Source organism: Xiphophorus hellerii, chromosome 20 (genome assembly GCF_003331165.1).
Source record: "Xiphophorus hellerii strain 12219 chromosome 20, Xiphophorus_hellerii-4.1, whole genome shotgun sequence".
NCBI classification, from domain to species: domain Eukaryota; kingdom Metazoa; phylum Chordata; class Actinopteri; order Cyprinodontiformes; family Poeciliidae; genus Xiphophorus; species Xiphophorus hellerii.
In genome coordinates, this window is record NC_045691.1 from 27,434,988 (window position 1) to 27,460,338 (window position 25,351).

Below are 25,351 nucleotides of genomic sequence, written 5' to 3' on the forward strand. Positions count from 1 at the left end.
GACAAGAAAATCAGACTTTCTATTATTACTTTGGAATTTTTTTACACCAACTGAAAGTTAATAACCTTACTTTAAAGATTGTCACTGAAGTCCACAACAACAAAACAAACGACAAAAATTTATAATGAGCAACAGTTTTACTGGTGTAAGGTCAAAGATAGTGACAGTGGTTTTGGTCATTTGACTTGTTTGTTTTTTGGAAGATCTCATATGACTCCGAAATTGTTTTCCATTCGGACACTTTAATAAACTTTCATTTTTTTACAGTGGAAGATTATATTTTGGTTTCTGTTTTCATAAAAATGATTTTTTTACAGGCGGAAAACAAGCGTGGCAGTTTCTGTTGAAACAGTCGACTTTGCTTCTTATCTTTTTCTTCTTGGCTCATTTAAGAGCCTCACTGGCCGTTATCATCGTCCAGGGTTTATACAGTGGATCAGCTGAGGTTGTGACTTTTGGGTCTATGCCTTTTATAGTTGAACTAGATACACAAAGCAAACACTAAGGCAGGGGAGGGCTCGGGGGGGAGCTTTTTTATTTGAAACTAATAACATAATTTAAACTTTATCTCCTTCTACAAAGTTTACTCTAAACTGCATACATGATATAATCAAAGGAGACATGGAATATAAATGTAGTCAACATCTGGTGGGTGACTTGAGATTAAATGACTCTTCATGGTCCAATACCACATGGGTGCTAACATGAAAGATGTATGAACAGATATCTCAGAAGAACAATAAAAACAGAAAAGAACTTTAGATGGAGTAGAATAAATCTATGGAAAGGAAGTGCTTGAATCTCAGGATGTGACCAACTGATCAATGCTACAGTTACCGGATTAAATCCTAGACTCTGTTAACAATCCTTTCAGGGACCCTAAACTCTGGTACTGTTGATGTAATCCACTTTGCAAACAAACCTTCATCCAGCTAAAGTGGTGCATGCATATAACTGAGGGCCTGTTTCTGACAGAAAGTTTCATAAAATTTGGATGACAAATGAGGAGTTAATAGATTCCAGATAAAACACAATGGTCTCCAATGATGCAAGGATGAAACTTTCCAAAAATAAAAATCTGTCACCAAAACCTCACATTTGCATGTCTGTTTTATTTGTGGGCATATCTCCCCTTGCATTATACAGAGCACATTTTGTCTGTGCTCATGTGGATGTTTCTTTGTGCTCGTGTTGGAGTGTGTACGCGCTGTGTGCAAATGTGCTTACAAGACGGGGTTCCTGCTTATCTTATTATTTCCCTTTTTCTTGGCAACAGAGGACATCTTATGAAAATACAGGGGCTTTTAAATAAACCTAGCAAATGTTTGATGTGGAAATGCATGTTCCAGAGATGTAAATAGAATGCTATCAGCGGCGTTATGCGTGTCTGTCAGACTGTTGACTTGTCACCAATGTTCTGCTCCTTCATCTGAACACACATCTTTCTTTTGTATATTTCCTTTTTTGCCTTGACAAGAAAGCAAAGTGGCAAGTGCAGCCCGAGGCACAGCGAGAGGGCCTTTGTTTAAAAGGTTATGCATTTTGTGGTTATTCTGATAGGGAATTTGCAAGCCCAGTGGCTCTGTGGCTGTTTCATCTGTTTCATCTAGGAAAAAAAAGTCATCACAAAAAACACTTCCTGGCATATTAGAGAGAGAAACAGCTGACTGCTGCACTTGCAGCATTGAGTAAATACAAAAACAAAAATTAGTCCTAACAACTTTATCTGAATAAACCTGAAATGGGTTTATCAATAATCATTAATAATCATTAAGATTATGAAAACTAAGGGCATGAGCTGCCGTTAACACTGTGTCATATCTTCACATACATTGGGGGGGGGGGGGGGGGGGGGGGGGGGGGGGGGGGGGGGGGGGTACTAAGATCAAATTTTACATCTTATGGAACATTGAGCCCTATCAAGTATAAACTAGGTGCTTCTGTTCTCAGTCATATGTGTGTGTGTGTGTGTGTATTGTGAAGAACCGTGTGGAACTGACTGTGTTCAACTGCCTTTGAACAAAGTATGTTTCATTTGTTGTGATTGCAAATTATTTATTCATTTTTTGTGCTTGTTTTTGTCATATTCAATGATAAACTGTTCATTTGGAAGAGAAAATATAACATTATACAACACCCTTTAGAGCAAAAATGTCACAACAAACATGCAATCACAACTTAAAACTCAAGTCTGAGCAATCCAAGACTATTATCTATATCTGATAATCTATATTCTGATGTTTGATTTGTTTCGTGCATTAGATGTTCGTAGGTTTGTTGCCGTCTCCTGACGGGAGAGTCAACTTTAACCCACTCAGTTGACTTTGAGACATTAAGGACAAGATCATGGAACAACGTGGCCAGATACGTTTTACTTATATTATTCGGAAAGTAAAGTAGGCTGCCAGCTTCAGCCTCAGTACCGAGGTCTGCATCGTGTAGGGTGAGATTGGGTCATTTTGATCGGGTCGCTGCTGCAGAGTTTAAGTCACAGCCGCATTGATTCTGTGGCAGTGGCACAGGTCTGTGTTTTGCTTAGTCAGTGAGAACATCAGCATTGATTCTGTGGCGATTTTTGACGTAAGAAAAAAAGCGCAGCAGCCCTTTTTTTTAAAAAAAAAATCTGCCGATCAGATTTTGCATTCTGAAGTGTCAAATGCATAGTAAGGCGATCCCGGAGCTGTATTTTCACGTGGCATCATGTCTTGAATGTCTTTCCCATGACATTAAGAACAAGAGAGAGAAAATCAATACTACGATTGGGGAAATGCATGTTTCTTGGTTTAAGGTCAAGTCTTTGTCTTGACATATTTAGCAAGACTGAAAATTAATGTAGAGCACCCGTTTAAGTAACAGGTAGATCAAGAGCAAAACACTAGTATTATTCTCCAAGTGGAATAATGCAGCATCATTCCTTATGGTCCTCCCTCCAAGCGCCAGCAGATCCAGCTGCATTTCATGTCACTCGTTGCAGTTCAAGTGACTGTCACTCTTGTCCTTAAAAGCCTTCACTTGCTTCCTGTTCCTCATCAGATAGTTTAAAGTCACTGACCTTACAGCCTTCCATACCCAAGATCCTTTCTACTTTTCAGGTCTTCTTCATGGTTCCAGTCCATCACGTTGCTTGCAGTTGATTTTCCATTTTTGTTGGGCCAGCTATTCAGAACCAAGTAGTCTCCTCCCTCTGGACTCTGACTTGACCACATTGAAATCATTCCCCAAACTGCACCTCCTAAAAGTATTCCTAGGCCTTTTATTTCTATCTTTCTATTGATTATATGTTACCGTTTTGGTAACAATTTATTTGAAGGGGTGTGCATAAAACTGACATAATCCTGTCATAAACATGACATAACACCTGCTATCAACACGAAGGAGTCTTCATGAATGTTTATGACTGTTGCCATGTGCAATTCTGTAAATAATGACCTTTGTAATGCAAAGTTGCACTAAAACTTGCATTAAAAGTCCATTAAAAGTGCAAACCTTGCATTAAAAGTGTCATTATTTACCAAATGACACTTCATGATAATCATTCATGAAGACTCCATGTTCAAGACAGGTGTTATGTCATGTTATGACAGGATTATGTCAGTCTTGTGCACACCCCTTCAAATTACGTGTCACCCATGTTTTTCCTTAAAACACTCTATAAATGAAATATATTTCTTATTATGTGACTGAGTCATTCCCAGTACTGCAGCTCTCAAAACTGTGACACATCACACAGTGTCGAACTGGGTTTGTCCAAAGTCGTGGGAAATATAAAACATTTTGAGTGTATAACTTTAGTTTGACTGAATGTCTCGCAAATAAATGCCACAGTCATTCTGCTGTTACCTCCACTGTCTACTGCTGTGAGTTTGGCATTTGGCGATCATCAGTTTGGGTCATTGGAGGAGACATGCATGGGACAGATGTGAATCAGAACACCTAGCCTGTTTAAGCATTACTCTATAACTTTTGATCTTTTTTTTTCCCCAGCTGGGCTTTTTCCAGTGTGCAATAATAATACACAACCACCAAATACGCAAATTTAAATTTGTTTACAAATTTTAAGTTACAAGGAGATTTTGTCCTTTTGATGTATGCATACAAACTTTTAATCTACAGACTAACACATTTGTCTAAATTTATATTAAGAGGTTCGTAAGTAAGTAAGTAAGTATGTGTCATAGTTGGTGACTGAGTGTGCAGGGTTACCCACCTGCTTCTTTCTTAAATTGCAGATTTCCTTTGGTGGGTGGTTGCAATCCCCTCGTCAGCCTATTACACACAGAGGAGGAACTGCCTGACAACTACGGTCAAGCAGTCTGGTAGTATTAAGTCTTCATCTTAGTTTTTTTAGATGTTCTTTGAGAAATTCAGCCAATCTTAGTCCCCTCCAACCCCTCCCAGGATTGGCCATAAAGATCTTTTAAAATGTTTTTCAGTGATTTTTTGCATGGTCATTAAAAAAAGGTTTGAACAAACTCTGTATCTATTGGAGATTAGAGGAAGTTGTTTGTGTAAGGTTAAAACTGATTCAAACAAAGAGTTTCAGATACAGGTGGTAATTTGTGGAATTCATTTAAACTGAAAACACCTGAAACTCTAAATAGGTCTGACGTTCTTTCAAAGAAAACTCTTCATTTCCTATGAAGGCACAGTTCAACTGGAATGCAAATGTCAAACTCTAGGCTCTCGAGTCAAATCTGGCCCTTCAAAACTATTTCTGTGGCCCTGTAGACTATAGCATGCCGTCCCCTGGTGGGGCTTCATGGTAAGAGTGTGTTTAAATATTATTTTATCAGTCAAATAAATTTTTATGTATAATGTCAATTTCTTTCTATGTTAATTATTTATTGTTACCAATATATTTTAATTATAAGTTACTTTTATTAAGACATTCTTCCTCAACTGGCCATTTGAGGACGTTCATGATCTTGATGAGACCCGAATGAAAATGAGTTTGATACCCTGCTCTGGAAGAAAGCAGTCATTTGGGATATTTTTGACAGTTCTGCAGGTTCCTGTAAATTTGGGTCTCATTTAGTTAGAATTCAAAACTCACTTTTGTTCACTCCTGGGGCAGTGTGTAGGTCTCCGCTGCATGCACACTCTGCCCTGTCAGAACATTGTGAGAACATGATTGTCAAATTCAAACCCTTTTCTTGCAGTCGAGGCTCAACCGAAACGATTAGCGGGTTCTGCCTTCGCAGCCAGTTCTGCCAGCAGATTCATCCAGATCTCTGCACGCGGACACGGCATCAGGGAGAAACGGGGCAACTCCCAGACTTCAAGCCAGTTGTAACTTGGTCCCTGAAGGTTGAATTCAACTGCAACAAGTTGTGGTGACAGCCAACACATTCACACAAGCTTGTGCACAACAATTAATAAAACGAAAATATCAAGAGCCATCTGAGACGAATGTGAAAAAACAAAATTTGATAAATAACACATAGCAACATGAGCTAAAAATGAAGCTGGATTGCAGCAATTCGACAACAACCGTAAATCAGAGAAGTTTGTTTAAAAATACGATGACTGTAAGGGTATTTAATATCCTACTTTGAATAAGGTTTTCATTATTTGAACCTTTCCAGCATCTTACACGTTTACTGTACATAACTTGAAATATGGTTGACGCTTAACTGAAAATGAATAGGACAAAATTATGTGGTTTCTGTCAGAATTACATATTCATAAACGTCCTTCCGTGTACACAGCAATGCAAAATTGCAGGAGAGCATCACAGCTTTTTATATTTCATGCTGGTTCGAATAACAGCATTTAATATATCCTTCTAATTGCACTGATATACGGCATATTGTGCAGTACGCCTCCATGCCTACCTAGGAGCCTGAAAAGAAAAAACAACATTATCTTTATGTTTTTATGCTTTTATATGTGAACCTTCTTTACTGTAAAAAAGCAGCCAAACGAGCAGTTCCCCTGTCGTGTGACATAACACCGTCTAAAGGTCGCAATCAGCCGAACCCTGCCGTCACACAGGACTCCCTCAATCCCACCACTGCTGTTTGCTTCTCAACCCAAAACATTTGTTCATTTCATTTGTGGCTTTGAGAGGAACTAAATATCCCAGAGATGTTTAGCTCTTCTTGATGTCTGATCTCACCACGGACTCATTAAAAATACATGATCTTCATTTCCAGCTTCGGCTGCCGGGGAACTGCTTTTCTATCCGCCACCTTCTGAGGGAATTAAATGCTCCAGATTAACACGATTCCACCCTCGCAGAATTTACACGCAACGCAGCATGTTGGCCGCGCATACTAAATAACCGCTGTACGGCCTGTTAGCAGACCGCCGCTTGAACTAAATATACAACCGCAAAAGTGGTTGTGACTGAGCGCTCTGCTATCCGCAAGACTCCCCGGAGAGTTCAACTTTTTCTGGAGGTACTTTAACTTGACTATTTGCTGTGGCTGACATTCCCTCTGTTGAACTTTGTTTTAGTTGATGGAGACCAAAAGTTCAGTCTTTTCTTTGGTTTGGTCTTCAATTGCTTTTCCTTTTTTCCTCGTTCATTAGCATTTATACCGCTGAACTTCGCAATTTCTAAAGCTGGACAAAATGTTTGTCGTGTCACTTGATTGGGAAATTCAGTTCTGCTGACAGGAGGGACGGCTGGTATAAGTGGGCTAGTGGGGCTAAGCCCTCCCGGACATTTACAGTAAAGTTATTAAAGTAAACTTAAAAATAACTACATTTTAGAAATAATGTATCATGTTTTGTTAAATTTTCAACAAACCCTGGTGTCAATCCCGGGGTCTTTCCAGAGGGCTAACTTCTGACAGTCCCATTCAGTATTACTGTCTGTCACGGCTCAGAATGATTGGCAGGCGTCCAGCCACGCCCCCTCGGTTTGCGGCTCATCGGGGCTAATTTTGGTCAGCCCAATGCCAGCCTGCAGCCACAGGATTCATCCAATCAGGATGGACTTGCCTGTGTGTGGGCGTGGTTTGGTGTAGACTGAGAAGGAGCGATGGCGGGCAACATTAGCATGAACAAGGTGGATTATTTAGCCTTTTTGTGTCCCAGAAAGGTCTTTGGAGTGAGCTTGGCTTTAAATAAAGTAGGCCTCATTTAAAAACATATTGTATCTTGTTTCATTTTATCAGTGTGATTGTGTTCAGTGTTGGGGAATTAATTTGGACAACTGCAGAGGCCCTATGCAATTGGTCTTTGGTATGTTTCCATGGTTGTTTTTTTATGGTTGTCTATAGCAGGTTTTCTCCTTACTTTTCAAATTGGATGGGTCTCTCATTAGAATTAGAATATATATATATATATATATATATATATATATATATATATATAGGAAGAGGCACAGATGTCATCAAAACGAACGCGATGTCATCGATGACATCGCAGGCTGTTCCTTCAGACGTACTTGAATAAGACGACCACGTGGTAATGTGAAGGCCTGTGAAGGCCATCGCTCCACCACGTGGATGCGAAAGCCTGTGAAAGCCAGGGATCCTTCAAGGACCTGGCCTGTGAAGGCCCTCGCACCGCCACGTGGACGCGAGGGCCTGTGAATCTGTGCCTCTTCTTAAAAGGAAGAGGCACAGATGTCATCAGGTCTGATGTCATCAGTGACAGTCAGTGACGGACGTGATGTCATCGATGACATCGCAGGCTGTTACCTCAGAAAAAATATTTTTTATACCTACATTATCTTTTATTATAATTTGTAAGTGCTCTAAAACGTTGTTCATGACATGAGTGACATCACAGCCATTCTTAAGTGATGTTTTCCCTCGAACGTCTAAACACGTCTAGCAAGTAATTACGAAATCAGCACCGAATGAACTTGTAAATTTACATTTTAGCGGGGACAGTTTCCACCAGCTTCACACTACTAACATGTCAACAAGAACAGCTTTAGCGAACGAAGAACGACCGCCATCTTTTTCCTCAAACTCTGTCTGAGGCGCAAGGGGGAAAGGGGCGGGGCTCCTCACTCTAGGTCTCCTGGTGAAACGCTGTCTATAATTTGGCTCTAACAAAACTGGAAACATCAGTATGAGACCTGAAAGAGCGTAGGGACACCCTAGAGCAACGCATGGAAGGAGCAGAGAGTAGAAAGGGTAGAAAGGTACTCAACTTTTTCTACTACTTTTACACGACTTCACAGGCCCTCGCATACAGGTGCTGGTGCGAGGGCCTTCACAGGCCAGGGCCTTCACATGCCTTCGCATCCAGGTGGCGGTGCGAGGGCCTTCACAGGCCAGGTCATTCAAGGATCCCTGGCCTTCACAGGCCCTCGCGTCCACGTGGCGGTGCGAGGGCCTTCACAGGTCATTCAAGGATCGCTGGCCTTCACAGGCCCTCGCGTCCACGTTCGGTGCGAGGGCCTTCACAGGCCAGGTCATTCAAGGATCCCTGGTCTTCACAGGCCCTCGCGTCCACGTTCGGTGCGAGGGCCTTCACAGGCCAGGTCCTTGAAGGATCCCTGGCCTTCACAGGCCCTCGCGTCCACGTTCGGTGCGAGGGCCTTCACGGGCCAGGTCCTTGAAGGATCCCAGGCCTTCACAGGCCTTACCACATTACCACGTGGTCGTCTTATTCAAGCACTTCTGAAGGAACAGCCTGCGATGTCATCGATGACATCACGTTCGTTTTGTCGGTCTGATGTCATCAGTGACAGTCAGGGACGGACGTGATGTCATCGATGACATCGCAGGCTGTTACCTCAGAAAAAATATTTTTTATACCTATGTTACATGTCTCAGCTGTATTGAAAGAGTTGTAACAATTGATGTTTGTTTTGTTTTGTCTCTTCTCCTTTCTTCCGAGTGGGAAGCCTGTAAACAAGAACAGCTTTAGCGAACGAAGAACGACCGCCGTTTTCTTCCCCAAACTCTGTCTGTTTTATTACAAATTGTCAAAATCATGAAATCATGCAATCATACATTGAACATTCCTTTGTGCATTCATGTCCATGTGTCCTTCCGTTGCTCCAAAACAACCATATTCCATCTACTTCAATAAACAACATCAGGCCCCACCAGCTGTGACAGCATCCATGGGCCAAATCAAAACAATTCAACAATCGATTTAAATCTTACAGATTTACATAAAAAGAAAACTATTCCTCAAGTTCAGTGAAATTGTAAGGCTACTAATTTCTTTGAATTGTAATAACTCTGAAAAATGTAATCATATTATTAGTTCTATAATTTAATATGGGCATATTTAGAGGACTAGATCTAGCTTAAGCTAGTACAGTAGAATCAATTACAAGGTAGTAGGGGAAAAGTGGTAACTATGGAAGTAAATTTGTGCCATCAGAATTTGAATAAAAATTGCCTCTGAAATTTGAATATTGTATATTAGTGCTTACTTTTTCAGTGTTAAAATAAATTCAAAATATATTTTTAACCTAAAAAAATTTCAGTGTCATTATTTGTACATGAAAAAAAAATTCAGTGTCATTATTTGTACATGGTTGCAATTTTCATTTATTAAAAAAATTCACATTCCTATTTCAAAGTGATCAAATTTTCAATATACATATTTTTCACAGTTTAAATTTTCAGTGTTAAAAAATTCAGCATATAAAAAAATTCAACTTTTCAAAATTCGAATGCAATATTTTCAGTGTCCTCCAATTCAACTTGCTCAAATTCGCTGTCTCAAATTCAACGTCTAAAAATTCGCTGTAAAAATGGCGAGGTTACTCCAGGTCACAGACATTAGCAATGGATGTCAGATTCCAGGACCCAGCTAATCACGTGACGCAACCGTCATATTGAAGAAATACCAGCGTCACCGAGGCTGGCGACCATGGAGGCGACCGCAAACCCAACGGTGAGTTTAATGCTTTCATATTTCTGTATTATATTTTATTTTGCGCATGAAGTTTGATACATTATCTTAAATCTTGATTTAAAACACGGTTTGGGCCGTTGTTAATCTTACACCATGTAGTGCTGGCAGATTACTTCTAGCTACCCACTAGCCCCCCCAGCCCCTCCCCGCTACCCCTCACCCAATTTACCCCGTTTTATTTCAAAAAGAAATACCACTTGCGCCAAGTCTAGAATCTTGAAAGAGAACTGATGGGTGGCGACTTTCTGGGTTGTTTGATGTTGTCTTAGGTGAGACTGAGACAGGCAGTCTTAGTAAAGTCGTAATTTTTCAGGAGATGCTACCGCTAATGTACTAAGCTAATATGGCTGCCTTGTGTGCTTCAAGGAGGGGCTGTGAACACTACCGACATTAATTATAACCACAACCCCATTCTGTTCAGCTACTGTATTGTTCAGGTGACTTCATTTATGAATTAATTAAGAAATTTATTGTCATTACAACATCATCCAAAACACTGCTTCTCTTATCTGACAAGTGTTGATATACAATATTAATTTACATTCTTTTTACTTTGCGGTATAAAACCTCGTTCTGTTACCTAGCAACACTATAAACAACTCCCTTTGTTTTTTCAATTGATCTTAACTCATTTTCAAGAAAAATATATGCTTGTAAGTACATCTGTTAACTTATTTTAGATTAAATATCATAATTTAATTTATATTACTGTGATTTCTCAATACTGACCTTCTGATTTCAAAAAACTTTTTATTTTACTGACAATTTTTTTGACATGTTTTTTTTTTTTCTCTTTTAATAAATGAAAATTGCAACCATGTACAAATAATGACACTGAATTTTTTTTTCATGTACAAATAATGACACTGAAATTTTTTTAGGTTAAAAATATATTCTGAATTTATTTTAACACTGAAAAAGTAAGCACTAATATACAATATTCAAATTTCAGAGGCAATTTTTATTCAAATTCTGATGGCACAAATTTACTTCCATAGGTAACGTCTATAATAAATGTTTGAAACTGATGAGAACTGATTTCCGGTACATGTAACAGAGTAACTTTAACACTTCCTATCAAAAGATAACACAACCCGTCAGGATACCACCGAAATCTTAATAAGGTTGGGTCGGAGAGTGTATCGAAGTTTAGATACATGTAGCAAACTTCTATAACGGCTGTTTTACGACCGTTATAGCTACAAACCGTAATTATGAAACAAAATCACTCTTTTTCCCTCGAACGTCTAAACACGTCTAGCAAGTAATTACGAAATCAGCACCGAATGAACTTGTAAATTTACATTTTAGCGGGGACAGTTTCCACCAGCTTCACACTACTAACATGTCAACAAGAACAGCTTTAGCGAACGAAGAACGACCGCCATATTTTTCCTCAAACTCTGTCTGAGGCGCAAGGGGGAAAGGGGCGGGGCTCCTCACTCTAGGTCTCCTGGTGAAACGCTGTCTATAATTTGGCTCTAACAAAACTGGAAACATCAGTATGAGACCTGAAAGAGCGTAGGGACACCCTAGAGCAACGCATGGAAGGAGCAGAGAGTAGAAAGGGTAGAAAGGTACTCAACTTTTTCTACTACTTTTACACGACTTCACAGGCCCTCGCATACAGGTGCTGGTGCGAGGGCCTTCACAGGCCAGGGCCTTCACATGCCTTCGCATCCAGGTGGCGGTGCGAGGGCCTTCACAGGCCAGGTCATTCAAGGATCCCTGGCCTTCACAGGCCCTCGCGTCCACGTGGCGGTGCGAGGGCCTTCACAGGTCATTCAAGGATCGCTGGCCTTCACAGGCCCTCGCGTCCACGTTCGGTGCGAGGGCCTTCACAGGCCAGGTCATTCAAGGATCCCTGGTCTTCACAGGCCCTCGCGTCCACGTTCGGTGCGAGGGCCTTCACGGGCCAGGTCCTTGAAGGATCCCAGGCCTTCACAGGCCTTACCACATTACCACGTGGTCGTCTTATTCAAGCACTTCTGAAGGAACAGCCTGCGATGTCATCGATGACATCACGTTCGTTTTGTCGGTCTGATGTCATCAGTGACAGTCAGGGACGGACGTGATGTCATCGATGACATCGCAGGCTGTTACCTCAGAAAAAATATTTTTTATACCTATGTTACATGTCTCAGCTGTATTGAAAGAGTTGTAACAATTGATGTTTGTTTTGTTTTGTCTCTTCTCCTTTCTTCCGAGTGGGAAGCCTGTAAACAAGAACAGCTTTAGCGAACGAAGAACGACCGCCGTTTTCTTCCCCAAACTCTGTCTGTTTTATTACAAATTGTCAAAATCATGAAATCATGCAATCATACATTGAACATTCCTTTGTGCATTCATGTCCATGTGTCCTTCCGTTGCTCCAAAACAACCATATTCCATCTACTTCAATAAACAACATCAGGCCCCACCAGCTGTGACAGCATCCATGGGCCAAATCAAAACAATTCAACAATCGATTTAAATCTTACAGATTTACATAAAAAGAAAACTATTCCTCAAGTTCAGTGAAATTGTAAGGCTACTAATTTCTTTGAATTGTAATAACTCTGAAAAATGTAATCATATTATTAGTTCTATAATTTAATATGGGCATATTTAGAGGACTAGATCTAGCTTAAGCTAGTACAGTAGAATCAATTACAAGGTAGTAGGGGAAAAGTGGTAACTATGGAAGTAAATTTGTGCCATCAGAATTTGAATAAAAATTGCCTCTGAAATTTGAATATTGTATATTAGTGCTTACTTTTTCAGTGTTAAAATAAATTCAAAATATATTTTTAACCTAAAAAAATTTCAGTGTCATTATTTGTACATGAAAAAAAAATTCAGTGTCATTATTTGTACATGGTTGCAATTTTCATTTATTAAAAAAATTCACATTCCTATTTCAAAGTGATCAAATTTTCAATATACATATTTTTCACAGTTTAAATTTTCAGTGTTAAAAAATTCAGCATATAAAAAAATTCAACTTTTCAAAATTCGAATGCAATATTTTCAGTGTCCTCCAATTCAACTTGCTCAAATTCGCTGTCTCAAATTCAACGTCTAAAAATTCGCTGTAAAAATGGCGAGGTTACTCCAGGTCACAGACATTAGCAATGGATGTCAGATTCCAGGACCCAGCTAATCACGTGACGCAACCGTCATATTGAAGAAATACCAGCGTCACCGAGGCTGGCGACCATGGAGGCGACCGCAAACCCAACGGTGAGTTTAATGCTTTCATATTTCTGTATTATATTTTATTTTGCGCATGAAGTTTGATACATTATCTTAAATCTTGATTTAAAACACGGTTTGGGCCGTTGTTAATCTTACACCATGTAGTGCTGGCAGATTACTTCTAGCTACCCACTAGCCCCCCCAGCCCCTCCCCGCTACCCCTCACCCAATTTACCCCGTTTTATTTCAAAAAGAAATACCACTTGCGCCAAGTCTAGAATCTTGAAAGAGAACTGATGGGTGGCGACTTTCTGGGTTGTTTGATGTTGTCTTAGCTGAGACTGAGACAGGCAGTCTTAGTAAAGTCGTAATTTTTCAAGAGATGCTACCGCTAATGTACTAAGCTAATATGGCTGCCTTGTGTGCTTCAAGGAGGGGCTGTGAACACTACCGACATTAATTATAACCACAACCCCATTCTGTTCAGCTACTGTATTGTTCAGGTGACTTCATTTATGAATTAATTAAGAAATTTATTGTCATTACAACATCATCCAAAACACTGCTTCTCTTATCTGACAAGTGTTGATATACAATATTAATTTACATTCTTTTTACTTTGCGGTATAAAACCTCGTTCTGTTACCTAGCAACACTATAAACAACTCCCTTTGTTTTTTCAATTGATCTTAACTCATTTTCAAGAAAAATATATGCTTGTAAGTACATCTGTTAACTTATTTTAGATTAAATATCATAATTTAATTTATATTACTGTGATTTCTCAATACTGACCTTCTGATTTCAAAAAACTTTTTTATTTTACTGACAATTTTTTTGACATGTTTTTTTTTTTTCTCTTTTAATAAATGAAAATTGCAACCATGTACAAATAATGACACTGAATTTTTTTTTCATGTACAAATAATGACGCTGAAATTTTTTTAGGTTAAAAATATATTCTGAATTTATTTTAACACTGAAAAAGTAAGCACTAATATACAATATTCAAATTTCAGAGGCAATTTTTATTCAAATTCTGATGGCACAAATTTACTTCCATAGGTAACGTCTATAATAAATGTTTGAAACTGATGAGAACTGATTTCCGGTACATGTAACAGAGTAACTTTAACACTTCCTATCAAAAGATAACACAACCCGTCAGGATACCACCGAAATCTTAATAAGGTTGGGTCGGAGAGTGTATCGAAGTTTAGATACATGTAGCAAACTTCTATAACGGCTGTTTTACGACCGTTATAGCTACAAACCGTAATTATGAAACAAAATCACTCTTTTTCCCTCGAACGTCTAAACACGTCTAGCAAGTAATTACGAAATCAGCACCGAATGAACTTGTAAATTTACATTTTAGCGGGGACAGTTTCCACCAGCTTCACACTACTAACATGTCAACAAGAACAGCTTTAGCGAACGAAGAACGACCGCCATATTTTTCCTCAAACTCTGTCTGAGGCGCAAGGGGGAAAGGGGCGGGGCTCCTCACTCTAGGTCTCCTGGTGAAACGCTGTCTATAATTTGGCTCTAACAAAACTGGAAACATCAGTATGAGACCTGAAAGAGCGTAGGGACACCCTAGAGCAACGCATGGAAGGAGCAGAGAGTAGAAAGGGTAGAAAGGTACTCAACTTTTTCTACTACTTTTACACGACTTCACAGGCCCTCGCATACAGGTGCTGGTGCGAGGGCCTTCACAGGCCAGGGCCTTCACATGCCTTCGCATCCAGGTGGCGGTGCGAGGGCCTTCACAGGCCAGGTCATTCAAGGATCCCTGGCCTTCACAGGCCCTCGCGTCCACGTGGCGGTGCGAGGGCCTTCACAGGTCATTCAAGGATCGCTGGCCTTCACAGGCCCTCGCGTCCACGTTCGGTGCGAGGGCCTTCACAGGCCAGGTCATTCAAGGATCCCTGGTCTTCACAGGCCCTCGCGTCCACGTTCGGTGCGAGGGCCTTCACAGGCCAGGTCCTTGAAGGATCCCTGGCCTTCACAGGCCCTCGCGTCCACGTTCGGTGCGAGGGCCTTCACGGGCCAGGTCCTTGAAGGATCCCAGGCCTTCACAGGCCTTACCACATTACCACGTGGTCGTCTTATTCAAGCACTTCTGAGGTAACAGCCTGCGATGTCATCGATGACATCACGTTCGTTTTGTCGGTCTGATGTCATCAGTGACAGTCAGGGACGGACGTGATGTCATCGATGACATCGCAGGCTGTTACCTCAGAAAAAATATTTTTTATACCTATGTTACATGTCTCAGCTGTATTGAAAGAGTTGTAACAATTGATGTTTGTTTTGTTTTGTCTCTTCTCCTTTCTTCCGAGTGGGAAGCCTGTAAACAAGAACAGCTTTAGCGAACGAAGAACGACCGCCGTTTTCTTCCCCAAACTCTGTCTGTTTTATTACAAATTGTCAAAATCATGAAATCATGCAATCATACATTGAACCTTCCTTTGTGCATTCATGTCCATGTGTCCTTCCGTTGCTCCAAAACAACCATATTCCATCTACTTCAATAAACAACATCAGGCCCCACCAGCTGTGACAGCATCCATGGGCCAAATCAAAACAATTCAACAATCGATTTAAATCTTACAGATTTACATAAAAAGAAAACTATTCCTCAAGTTCAGTGAAATTGTAAGGCTACTAATTTCTTTGAATTGTAATAACTCTGAAAAATGTAATCATATTATTAGTTCTATAATTTAATATGGGCATATTTAGAGGACTAGATCTAGCTTAAGCTAGTACAGTAGAATCAATTACAAGGTAGTAGGGGAAAAGTGGTAACTATGGAAGTAAATTTGTGCCATCAGAATTTGAATAAAAATTGCCTCTGAAATTTGAATATTGTATATTAGTGCTTACTTTTTCAGTGTTAAAATAAATTCAAAATATATTTTTAACCTAAAAAAATTTCAGTGTCATTATTTGTACATGAAAAAAAAATTCAGTGTCATTATTTGTACATGGTTGCAATTTTCATTTATTAAAAAAATTCACATTCCTATTTCAAAGTGATCAAATTTTCAATATACATATTTTTCACAGTTTAAATTTTCAGTGTTAAAAAATTCAGCATATAAAAAAATTCAACTTTTCAAAATTCGAATGCAATATTTTCAGTGTCCTCCAATTCAACTTGCTCAAATTCGCTGTCTCAAATTCAACGTCTAAAAATTCGCTGTAAAAATGGCGAGGTTACTCCAGGTCACAGACATTAGCAATGGATGTCAGATTCCAGGACCCAGCTAATCACGTGACGCAACCGTCATATTGAAGAAATACCAGCGTCACCGAGGCTGGCGACCATGGAGGCGACCGCAAACCCAACGGTGAGTTTAATGCTTTCATATTTCTGTATTATATTTTATTTTGCGCATGAAGTTTGATACATTATCTTAAATCTTGATTTAAAACACGGTTTGGGCCGTTGTTAATCTTACACCATGTAGTGCTGGCAGATTACTTCTAGCTACCCACTAGCCCCCCCAGCCCCTCCCCGCTACCCCTCACCCAATTTACCCCGTTTTATTTCAAAAAGAAATACCACTTGCGCCAAGTCTAGAATCTTGAAAGAGAACTGATGGGTGGCGACTTTCTGGGTTGTTTGATGTTGTCTTAGCTGAGACTGAGACAGGCAGTCTTAGTAAAGTCGTAATTTTTCAAGAGATGCTACCGCTAATGTACTAAGCTAATATGGCTGCCTTGTGTGCTTCAAGGAGGGGCTGTGAACACTACCGACATTAATTATAACCACAACCCCATTCTGTTCAGCTACTGTATTGTTCAGGTGACTTCATTTATGAATTAATTAAGAAATTTATTGTCATTACAACATCATCCAAAACACTGCTTCTCTTATCTGACAAGTGTTGATATACAATATTAATTTACATTCTTTTTACTTTGCGGTATAAAACCTCGTTCTGTTACCTAGCAACACTATAAACAACTCCCTTTGTTTTTTCAATTGATCTTAACTCATTTTCAAGAAAAATATATGCTTGTAAGTACATCTGTTAACTTATTTTAGATTAAATATCATAATTTAATTTATATTACTGTGATTTCTCAATACTGACCTTCTGATTTCAAAAAACTTTTTTATTTTACTGACAATTTTTTTGACATGTTTTTTTTTTTTCTCTTTTAATAAATGAAAATTGCAACCATGTACAAATAATGACACTGAATTTTTTTTTCATGTACAAATAATGACGCTGAAATTTTTTTAGGTTAAAAATATATTCTGAATTTATTTTAACACTGAAAAAGTAAGCACTAATATACAATATTCAAATTTCAGAGGCAATTTTTATTCAAATTCTGATGGCACAAATTTACTTCCATAGGTAACGTCTATAATAAATGTTTGAAACTGATGAGAACTGATTTCCGGTACATGTAACAGAGTAACTTTAACACTTCCTATCAAAAGATAACACAACCCGTCAGGATACCACCGAAATCTTAATAAGGTTGGGTCGGAGAGTGTATCGAAGTTTAGATACATGTAGCAAACTTCTATAACGGCTGTTTTACGACCGTTATAGCTACAAACCGTAATTATGAAACAAAATCACTCTTTTTCCCTCGAACGTCTAAACACGTCTAGCAAGTAATTACGAAATCAGCACCGAATGAACTTGTAAATTTACATTTTAGCGGGGACAGTTTCCACCAGCTTCACACTACTAACATGTCAACAAGAACAGCTTTAGCGAACGAAGAACGACCGCCATATTTTTCCTCAAACTCTGTCTGAGGCGCAAGGGGGAAAGGGGCGGGGCTCCTCACTCTAGGTCTCCTGGTGAAACGCTGTCTATAATTTGGCTCTAACAAAACTGGAAACATCAGTATGAGACCTGAAAGAGCGTAGGGACACCCTAGAGCAACGCATGGAAGGAGCAGAGAGTAGAAAGGGTAGAAAGGTACTCAACTTTTTCTACTACTTTTACACGACTTCACAGGCCCTCGCATACAGGTGCTGGTGCGAGGGCCTTCACAGGCCAGGGCCTTCACATGCCTTCGCATCCAGGTGGCGGTGCGAGGGCCTTCACAGGCCAGGTCATTCAAGGATCCCTGGCCTTCACAGGCCCTCGCGTCCACGTGGCGGTGCGAGGGCCTTCACAGGTCATTCAAGGATCGCTGGCCTTCACAGGCCCTCGCGTCCACGTTCGGTGCGAGGGCCTTCACAGGCCAGGTCATTCAAGGATCCCTGGTCTTCACAGGCCCTCGCGTCCACGTTCGGTGCGAGGGCCTTCACAGGCCAGGTCCTTGAAGGATCCCTGGCCTTCACAGGCCCTCGCGTCCACGTTCGGTGCGAGGGCCTTCACGGGCCAGGTCCTTGAAGGATCCCAGGCCTTCACAGGCCTTACCACATTACCACGTGGTCGTCTTATTCAAGCACTTCTGAAGGAACAGCCTGCGATGTCATCGATGACATCACGTTCGTTTTGTCGGTCTGATGTCATCAGTGACAGTCAGGGACGGACGTGATGTCATCGATGACATCGCAGGCTGTTACCTCAGAAAAAATATTTTTTATACCTATGTTACATGTCTCAGCTGTATTGAAAGAGTTGTAACAATCGATGTTTGTTTTGTTTTGTCTCTTCTCCTTTCTTCCGAGTGGGAAGCCTGTAAACAAGAACAGCTTTAGCGAACGAAGAACGACCGCCGTTTTCTTCCCCAAACTCTGTCTGTTTTATTACAAATTGTCAAAATCATGAAATCATGCAATCATACATTGAACATTCCTTTGTGCATTCATGTCCATGTGTCCTTCCGTTGCTCCAAAACAACCATATTCCATCTACTTCAATAAACAACATCAGGCCCCACCAGCTGTGACAGCATCCATGGGCCAAATCAAAACAATTCAACAATCGATTTAAATCTTACAGATTTACATAAAAAGAAAACTATTCCTCAAGTTCAGTGAAATTGTAAGGCTACTAATTTCTTTGAATTGTAATAACTCTGAAAAATGTAATCATATTATTAGTTCTATAATTTAATATGGGCATATTTAGAGGACTAGATCTAGCTTAAGCTAGTACAGTAGAATCAATTACAAGGTAGTAGGGGAAAAGTGGTAACTATGGAAGTAAATTTGTGCCATCAGAATTTGAATAAAAATTGCCTCTGAAATTTGAATATTGTATATTAGTGCTTACTTTTTCAGTGTTAAAATAAATTCAAAATATATTTTTAACCTAAAAAAATTTCAGTGTCATTATTTGTACATGAAAAAAAAATTCAGTGTCATTATTTGTACATGGTTGCAATTTTCATTTATTAAAAAAATTCACATTCCTATTTCAAAGTGATCAAATTTTCAATATACATATTTTTCACAGTTTAAATTTTCAGTGTTAAAAAATTCAGCATATAAAAAAATTCAACTTTTCAAAATTCGAATGCAATATTTTCAGTGTCCTCCAATTCAACTTGCTCAAATTCGCTGTCTCAAATTCAACGTCTAAAAATTCGCTGTAAAAATGGCGAGGTTACTCCAGGTCACAGACATTAGCAATGGATGTCAGATTCCAGGACCCAGCTAATCACGTGACGCAACCGTCATATTGAAGAAATACCAGCGTCACCGAGGCTGGCGACCATGGAGGCGACCGCAAACCCAACGGTGAGTTTAATGCTTTCATATTTCTGTATTATATTTTATTTTGCGCATGAAGTTTGATACATTATCTTAAATCTTGATTTAAAACACGGTTTGGGCCGTTGTTAATCTTACACCATGTAGTGCTGGCAGATTACTTCTAGCTACCCACTAGCCCCCCCAGCCCCTCCCCGCTACCCCTCACCCAATTTACCCCGTTTTATTTCAAAAAGAAATACCACTTGCGCCAAGTCTAGAATCTTGAAAGAGAACTGATGGGTGGCGACTTTCTGGGTTGTTTGATGTTGTCTTAGGTGAGACTGAGACAGGCAGTCTTAGTAAAGTCGTAATTTTTCAGGAGATGCTACCGCTAATGTACTAAGCTAATATGGCTGCCTTGTGTGCTTCAAGGAGGGGCTGTGAACACTACCGACATTAATTATAACCACAACCCCATTCTGTTCAGCTACTGTATTGTTCAGGTGACTTCATTTATGAATTAATTAAGAAATTTATTGTCATTACAACATCATCCAAAACACTGCTTCTCTTATCTGACAAGTGTTGATATACAATATTAATTTACATTCTTTTTACTTTGCGGTATAAAACCTCGTTCTGTTACCTAGCAACACTATAAACAACTCCCTTTGTTTTTTCAATTGATCTTAACTCATTTTCAAGAAAAATATATGCTTGTAAGTACATCTGTTAACTTATTTTAGATTAAATATCATAATTTAATTTATATTACTGTGATTTCTCAATACTGACCTTCTGATTTCAAAAAACTTTTTTATTTTACTGACAATTTTTTTGACATGTTTTTTTTTTTTCTCTTTTAATAAATGAAAATTGCAACCATGTACAAATAATGACACTGAATTTTTTTTTCATGTACAAATAATGACGCTGAAATTTTTTTAGGTTAAAAATATATTCTGAATTTATTTTAACACTGAAAAAGTAAGCACTAATATACAATATTCAAATTTCAGAGGCAATTTTTATTCAAATTCTGATGGCACAAATTTACTTCCATAGGTAACGTCTATAATAAATGTTTGAAACTGATGAGAACTGATTTCCGGTACATGTAACAGAGTAACTTTAACACTTCCTATCAAAAGATAACACAACCCGTCAGGATACCACCGAAATCTTAATAAGGTTGGGTCGGAGAGTGTATCGAAGTTTAGATACATGTAGCAAACTTCTATAACGGCTGTTTTACGACCGTTATAGCTACAAACCGTAATTATGAAACAAAATCACTCTTTTTCCCTCGAACGTCTAAACACGTCTAGCAAGTAATTACGAAATCAGCACCGAATGAACTTGTAAATTTACATTTTAGCGGGGACAGTTTCCACCAGCTTCACACTACTAACATGTCAACAAGAACAGCTTTAGCGAACGAAGAACGACCGCCATATTTTTCCTCAAACTCTGTCTGAGGCGCAAGGGGGAAAGGGGCGGGGCTCCTCACTCTAGGTCTCCTGGTGAAACGCTGTCTATAATTTGGCTCTAACAAAACTGGAAACATCAGTATGAGACCTGAAAGAGCGTAGGGACACCCTAGAGCAACGCATGGAAGGAGCAGAGAGTAGAAAGGGTAGAAAGGTACTCAACTTTTTCTACTACTTTTACACGACTTCACAGGCCCTCGCATACAGGTGCTGGTGCGAGGGCCTTCACAGGCCAGGGCCTTCACATGCCTTCGCATCCAGGTGGCGGTGCGAGGGCCTTCACAGGCCAGGTCATTCAAGGATCCCTGGCCTTCACAGGCCCTCGCGTCCACGTGGCGGTGCGAGGGCCTTCACAGGTCATTCAAGGATCGCTGGCCTTCACAGGCCCTCGCGTCCACGTTCGGTGCGAGGGCCTTCACAGGCCAGGTCATTCAAGGATCCCTGGTCTTCACAGGCCCTCGCGTCCACGTTCGGTGCGAGGGCCTTCACAGGCCAGGTCCTTGAAGGATCCCTGGCCTTCACAGGCCCTCGCGTCCACGTTCGGTGCGAGGGCCTTCACGGGCCAGGTCCTTGAAGGATCCCAGGCCTTCACAGGCCTTACCACATTACCACGTGGTCGTCTTATTCAAGCACTTCTGAGGTAACAGCCTGCGATGTCATCGATGACATCACGTTCGTTTTGTCGGTCTGATGTCATCAGTGACAGTCAGGGACGGACGTGATGTCATCGATGACATCGCAGGCTGTTACCTCAGAAAAAATATTTTTTATACCTATGTTACATGTCTCAGCTGTATTGAAAGAGTTGTAACAATTGATGTTTGTTTTGTTTTGTCTCTTCTCCTTTCTTCCGAGTGGGAAGCCTGTAAACAAGAACAGCTTTAGCGAACGAAGAACGACCGCCGTTTTCTTCCCCAAACTCTGTCTGTTTTATTACAAATTGTCAAAATCATGAAATCATGCAATCATACATTGAACCTTCCTTTGTGCATTCATGTCCATGTGTCCTTCCGTTGCTCCAAAACAACCATATTCCATCTACTTCAATAAACAACATCAGGCCCCACCAGCTGTGACAGCATCCATGGGCCAAATCAAAACAATTCAACAATCGATTTAAATCTTACAGATTTACATAAAAAGAAAACTATTCCTCAAGTTCAGTGAAATTGTAAGGCTACTAATTTCTTTGAATTGTAATAACTCTGAAAAATGTAATCATATTATTAGTTCTATAATTTAATATGGGCATATTTAGAGGACTAGATCTAGCTTAAGCTAGTACAGTAGAATCAATTACAAGGTAGTAGGGGAAAAGTGGTAACTATGGAAGTAAATTTGTGCCATCAGAATTTGAATAAAAATTGCCTCTGAAATTTGAATATTGTATATTAGTGCTTACTTTTTCAGTGTTAAAATAAATTCAAAATATATTTTTAACCTAAAAAAATTTCAGTGTCATTATTTGTACATGAAAAAAAAATTCAGTGTCATTATTTGTACATGGTTGCAATTTTCATTTATTAAAAAAATTCACATTCCTATTTCAAAGTGATCAAATTTTCAATATACATATTTTTCACAGTTTAAATTTTCAGTGTTAAAAAATTCAGCATATAAAAAAATTCAACTTTTCAAAATTCGAATGCAATATTTTCAGTGTCCTCCAATTCAACTTGCTCAAATTCGCTGTCTCAAATTCAACGTCTAAAAATTCGCTGTAAAAATGGCGAGGTTACTCCAGGTCACAGACATTAGCAATGGATGTCAGATTCCAGGACCCAGCTAATCACGTGACGCAACCGTCATATTGAAGAAATACCAGCGTCACCGAGGCTGGCGACCATGGAGGCGACCGCAAACCCAACGGTGAGTTTAATGCTTTCATATTTCTGTATTATATTTTATTTTGCGCATGAAGTTTGATACATTATCTTAAATCTTGATTTAAAACACGGTTTGGGCCGTTGTTAATCTTACACCATGTAGTGCTGGCAGATTACTTCTAGCTACCCACTAGCCCCCCCAGCCCCTCCCCGCTACCCCTCACCCAATTTACCCCGTTTTATTTCAAAAAGAAATACCACTTGCGCCAAGTCTAGAATCTTGAAAGAGAACTGATGGGTGGCGACTTTCTGGGTTGTTTGATGTTGTCTTAGCTGAGACTGAGACAGGCAGTCTTAGTAAAGTCGTAATTTTTCAAGAGATGCTACCGCTAATGTACTAAGCTAATATGGCTGCCTTGTGTGCTTCAAGGAGGGGCTGTGAACACTACCGACATTAATTATAACCACAACCCCATTCTGTTCAGCTACTGTATTGTTCAGGTGACTTCATTTATGAATTAATTAAGAAATTTATTGTCATTACAACATCATCCAAAACACTGCTTCTCTTATCTGACAAGTGTTGATATACAATATTAATTTACATTCTTTTTACTTTGCGGTATAAAACCTCGTTCTGTTACCTAGCAACACTATAAACAACTCCCTTTGTTTTTTCAATTGATCTTAACTCATTTTCAAGAAAAATATATGCTTGTAAGTACATCTGTTAACTTATTTTAGATTAAATATCATAATTTAATTTATATTACTGTGATTTCTCAATACTGACCTTCTGATTTCAAAAAACTTTTTTATTTTACTGACAATTTTTTTGACATGTTTTTTTTTTTTCTCTTTTAATAAATGAAAATTGCAACCATGTACAAATAATGACACTGAATTTTTTTTTCATGTACAAATAATGACGCTGAAATTTTTTTAGGTTAAAAATATATTCTGAATTTATTTTAACACTGAAAAAGTAAGCACTAATATACAATATTCAAATTTCAGAGGCAATTTTTATTCAAATTCTGATGGCACAAATTTACTTCCATAGGTAACGTCTATAATAAATGTTTGAAACTGATGAGAACTGATTTCCGGTACATGTAACAGAGTAACTTTAACACTTCCTATCAAAAGATAACACAACCCGTCAGGATACCACCGAAATCTTAATAAGGTTGGGTCGGAGAGTGTATCGAAGTTTAGATACATGTAGCAAACTTCTATAACGGCTGTTTTACGACCGTTATAGCTACAAACCGTAATTATGAAACAAAATCACTCTTTTTCCCTCGAACGTCTAAACACGTCTAGCAAGTAATTACGAAATCAGCACCGAATGAACTTGTAAATTTACATTTTAGCGGGGACAGTTTCCACCAGCTTCACACTACTAACATGTCAACAAGAACAGCTTTAGCGAACGAAGAACGACCGCCATATTTTTCCTCAAACTCTGTCTGAGGCGCAAGGGGGAAAGGGGCGGGGCTCCTCACTCTAGGTCTCCTGGTGAAACGCTGTCTATAATTTGGCTCTAACAAAACTGGAAACATCAGTATGAGACCTGAAAGAGCGTAGGGACACCCTAGAGCAACGCATGGAAGGAGCAGAGAGTAGAAAGGGTAGAAAGGTACTCAACTTTTTCTACTACTTTTACACGACTTCACAGGCCCTCGCATACAGGTGCTGGTGCGAGGGCCTTCACAGGCCAGGGCCTTCACATGCCTTCGCATCCAGGTGGCGGTGCGAGGGCCTTCACAGGCCAGGTCATTCAAGGATCCCTGGCCTTCACAGGCCCTCGCGTCCACGTGGCGGTGCGAGGGCCTTCACAGGTCATTCAAGGATCGCTGGCCTTCACAGGCCCTCGCGTCCACGTTCGGTGCGAGGGCCTTCACAGGCCAGGTCATTCAAGGATCCCTGGTCTTCACAGGCCCTCGCGTCCACGTTCGGTGCGAGGGCCTTCACAGGCCAGGTCCTTGAAGGATCCCTGGCCTTCACAGGCCCTCGCGTCCACGTTCGGTGCGAGGGCCTTCACGGGCCAGGTCCTTGAAGGATCCCAGGCCTTCACAGGCCTTACCACATTACCACGTGGTCGTCTTATTCAAGCACTTCTGAAGGAACAGCCTGCGATGTCATCGATGACATCACGTTCGTTTTGTCGGTCTGATGTCATCAGTGACAGTCAGGGACGGACGTGATGTCATCGATGACATCGCAGGCTGTTACCTCAGAAAAAATATTTTTTATACCTATGTTACATGTCTCAGCTGTATTGAAAGAGTTGTAACAATTGATGTTTGTTTTGTTTTGTCTCTTCTCCTTTCTTCCGAGTGGGAAGCCTGTAAACAAGAACAGCTTTAGCGAACGAAGAACGACCG

General features: G+C 39.8%; 5 long non-coding RNA genes across 5 annotated transcripts; all 5 read left to right on the top strand.

Annotated features, from left to right (window-relative positions):
* Positions 1–9,104: 9,104 nt before the first annotated feature.
* Positions 9,105–11,055, top strand: LOC116709976 (uncharacterized). Its single transcript, XR_004337016.1, has 2 exons — positions 9,105–9,270; positions 10,839–11,055. It is a non-coding gene; the product is annotated as an uncharacterized LOC116709976 (long non-coding RNA).
* Positions 11,056–12,347: 1,292 nt separating this feature from the next.
* Positions 12,348–14,299, top strand: LOC116709990 (uncharacterized). The gene is made up of 2 exons (XR_004337019.1): positions 12,348–12,513; positions 14,083–14,299. It is a non-coding gene; the product is annotated as an uncharacterized LOC116709990 (long non-coding RNA).
* A 1,355-nt stretch (positions 14,300–15,654) lies between these two features.
* LOC116709966 (uncharacterized) lies at positions 15,655–17,613 on the top strand. The gene is made up of 2 exons (XR_004337011.1): positions 15,655–15,827; positions 17,397–17,613. It is a non-coding gene; the product is annotated as an uncharacterized LOC116709966 (long non-coding RNA).
* Positions 17,614–18,975: 1,362 nt separating this feature from the next.
* Positions 18,976–20,927, top strand: LOC116709975 (uncharacterized). Its single transcript, XR_004337015.1, has 2 exons — positions 18,976–19,141; positions 20,711–20,927. It is a non-coding gene; the product is annotated as an uncharacterized LOC116709975 (long non-coding RNA).
* Positions 20,928–22,282: 1,355 nt separating this feature from the next.
* Positions 22,283–24,241, top strand: LOC116709964 (uncharacterized). The gene is made up of 2 exons (XR_004337009.1): positions 22,283–22,455; positions 24,025–24,241. It is a non-coding gene; the product is annotated as an uncharacterized LOC116709964 (long non-coding RNA).
* Positions 24,242–25,351: the final 1,110 nt, after the last annotated feature.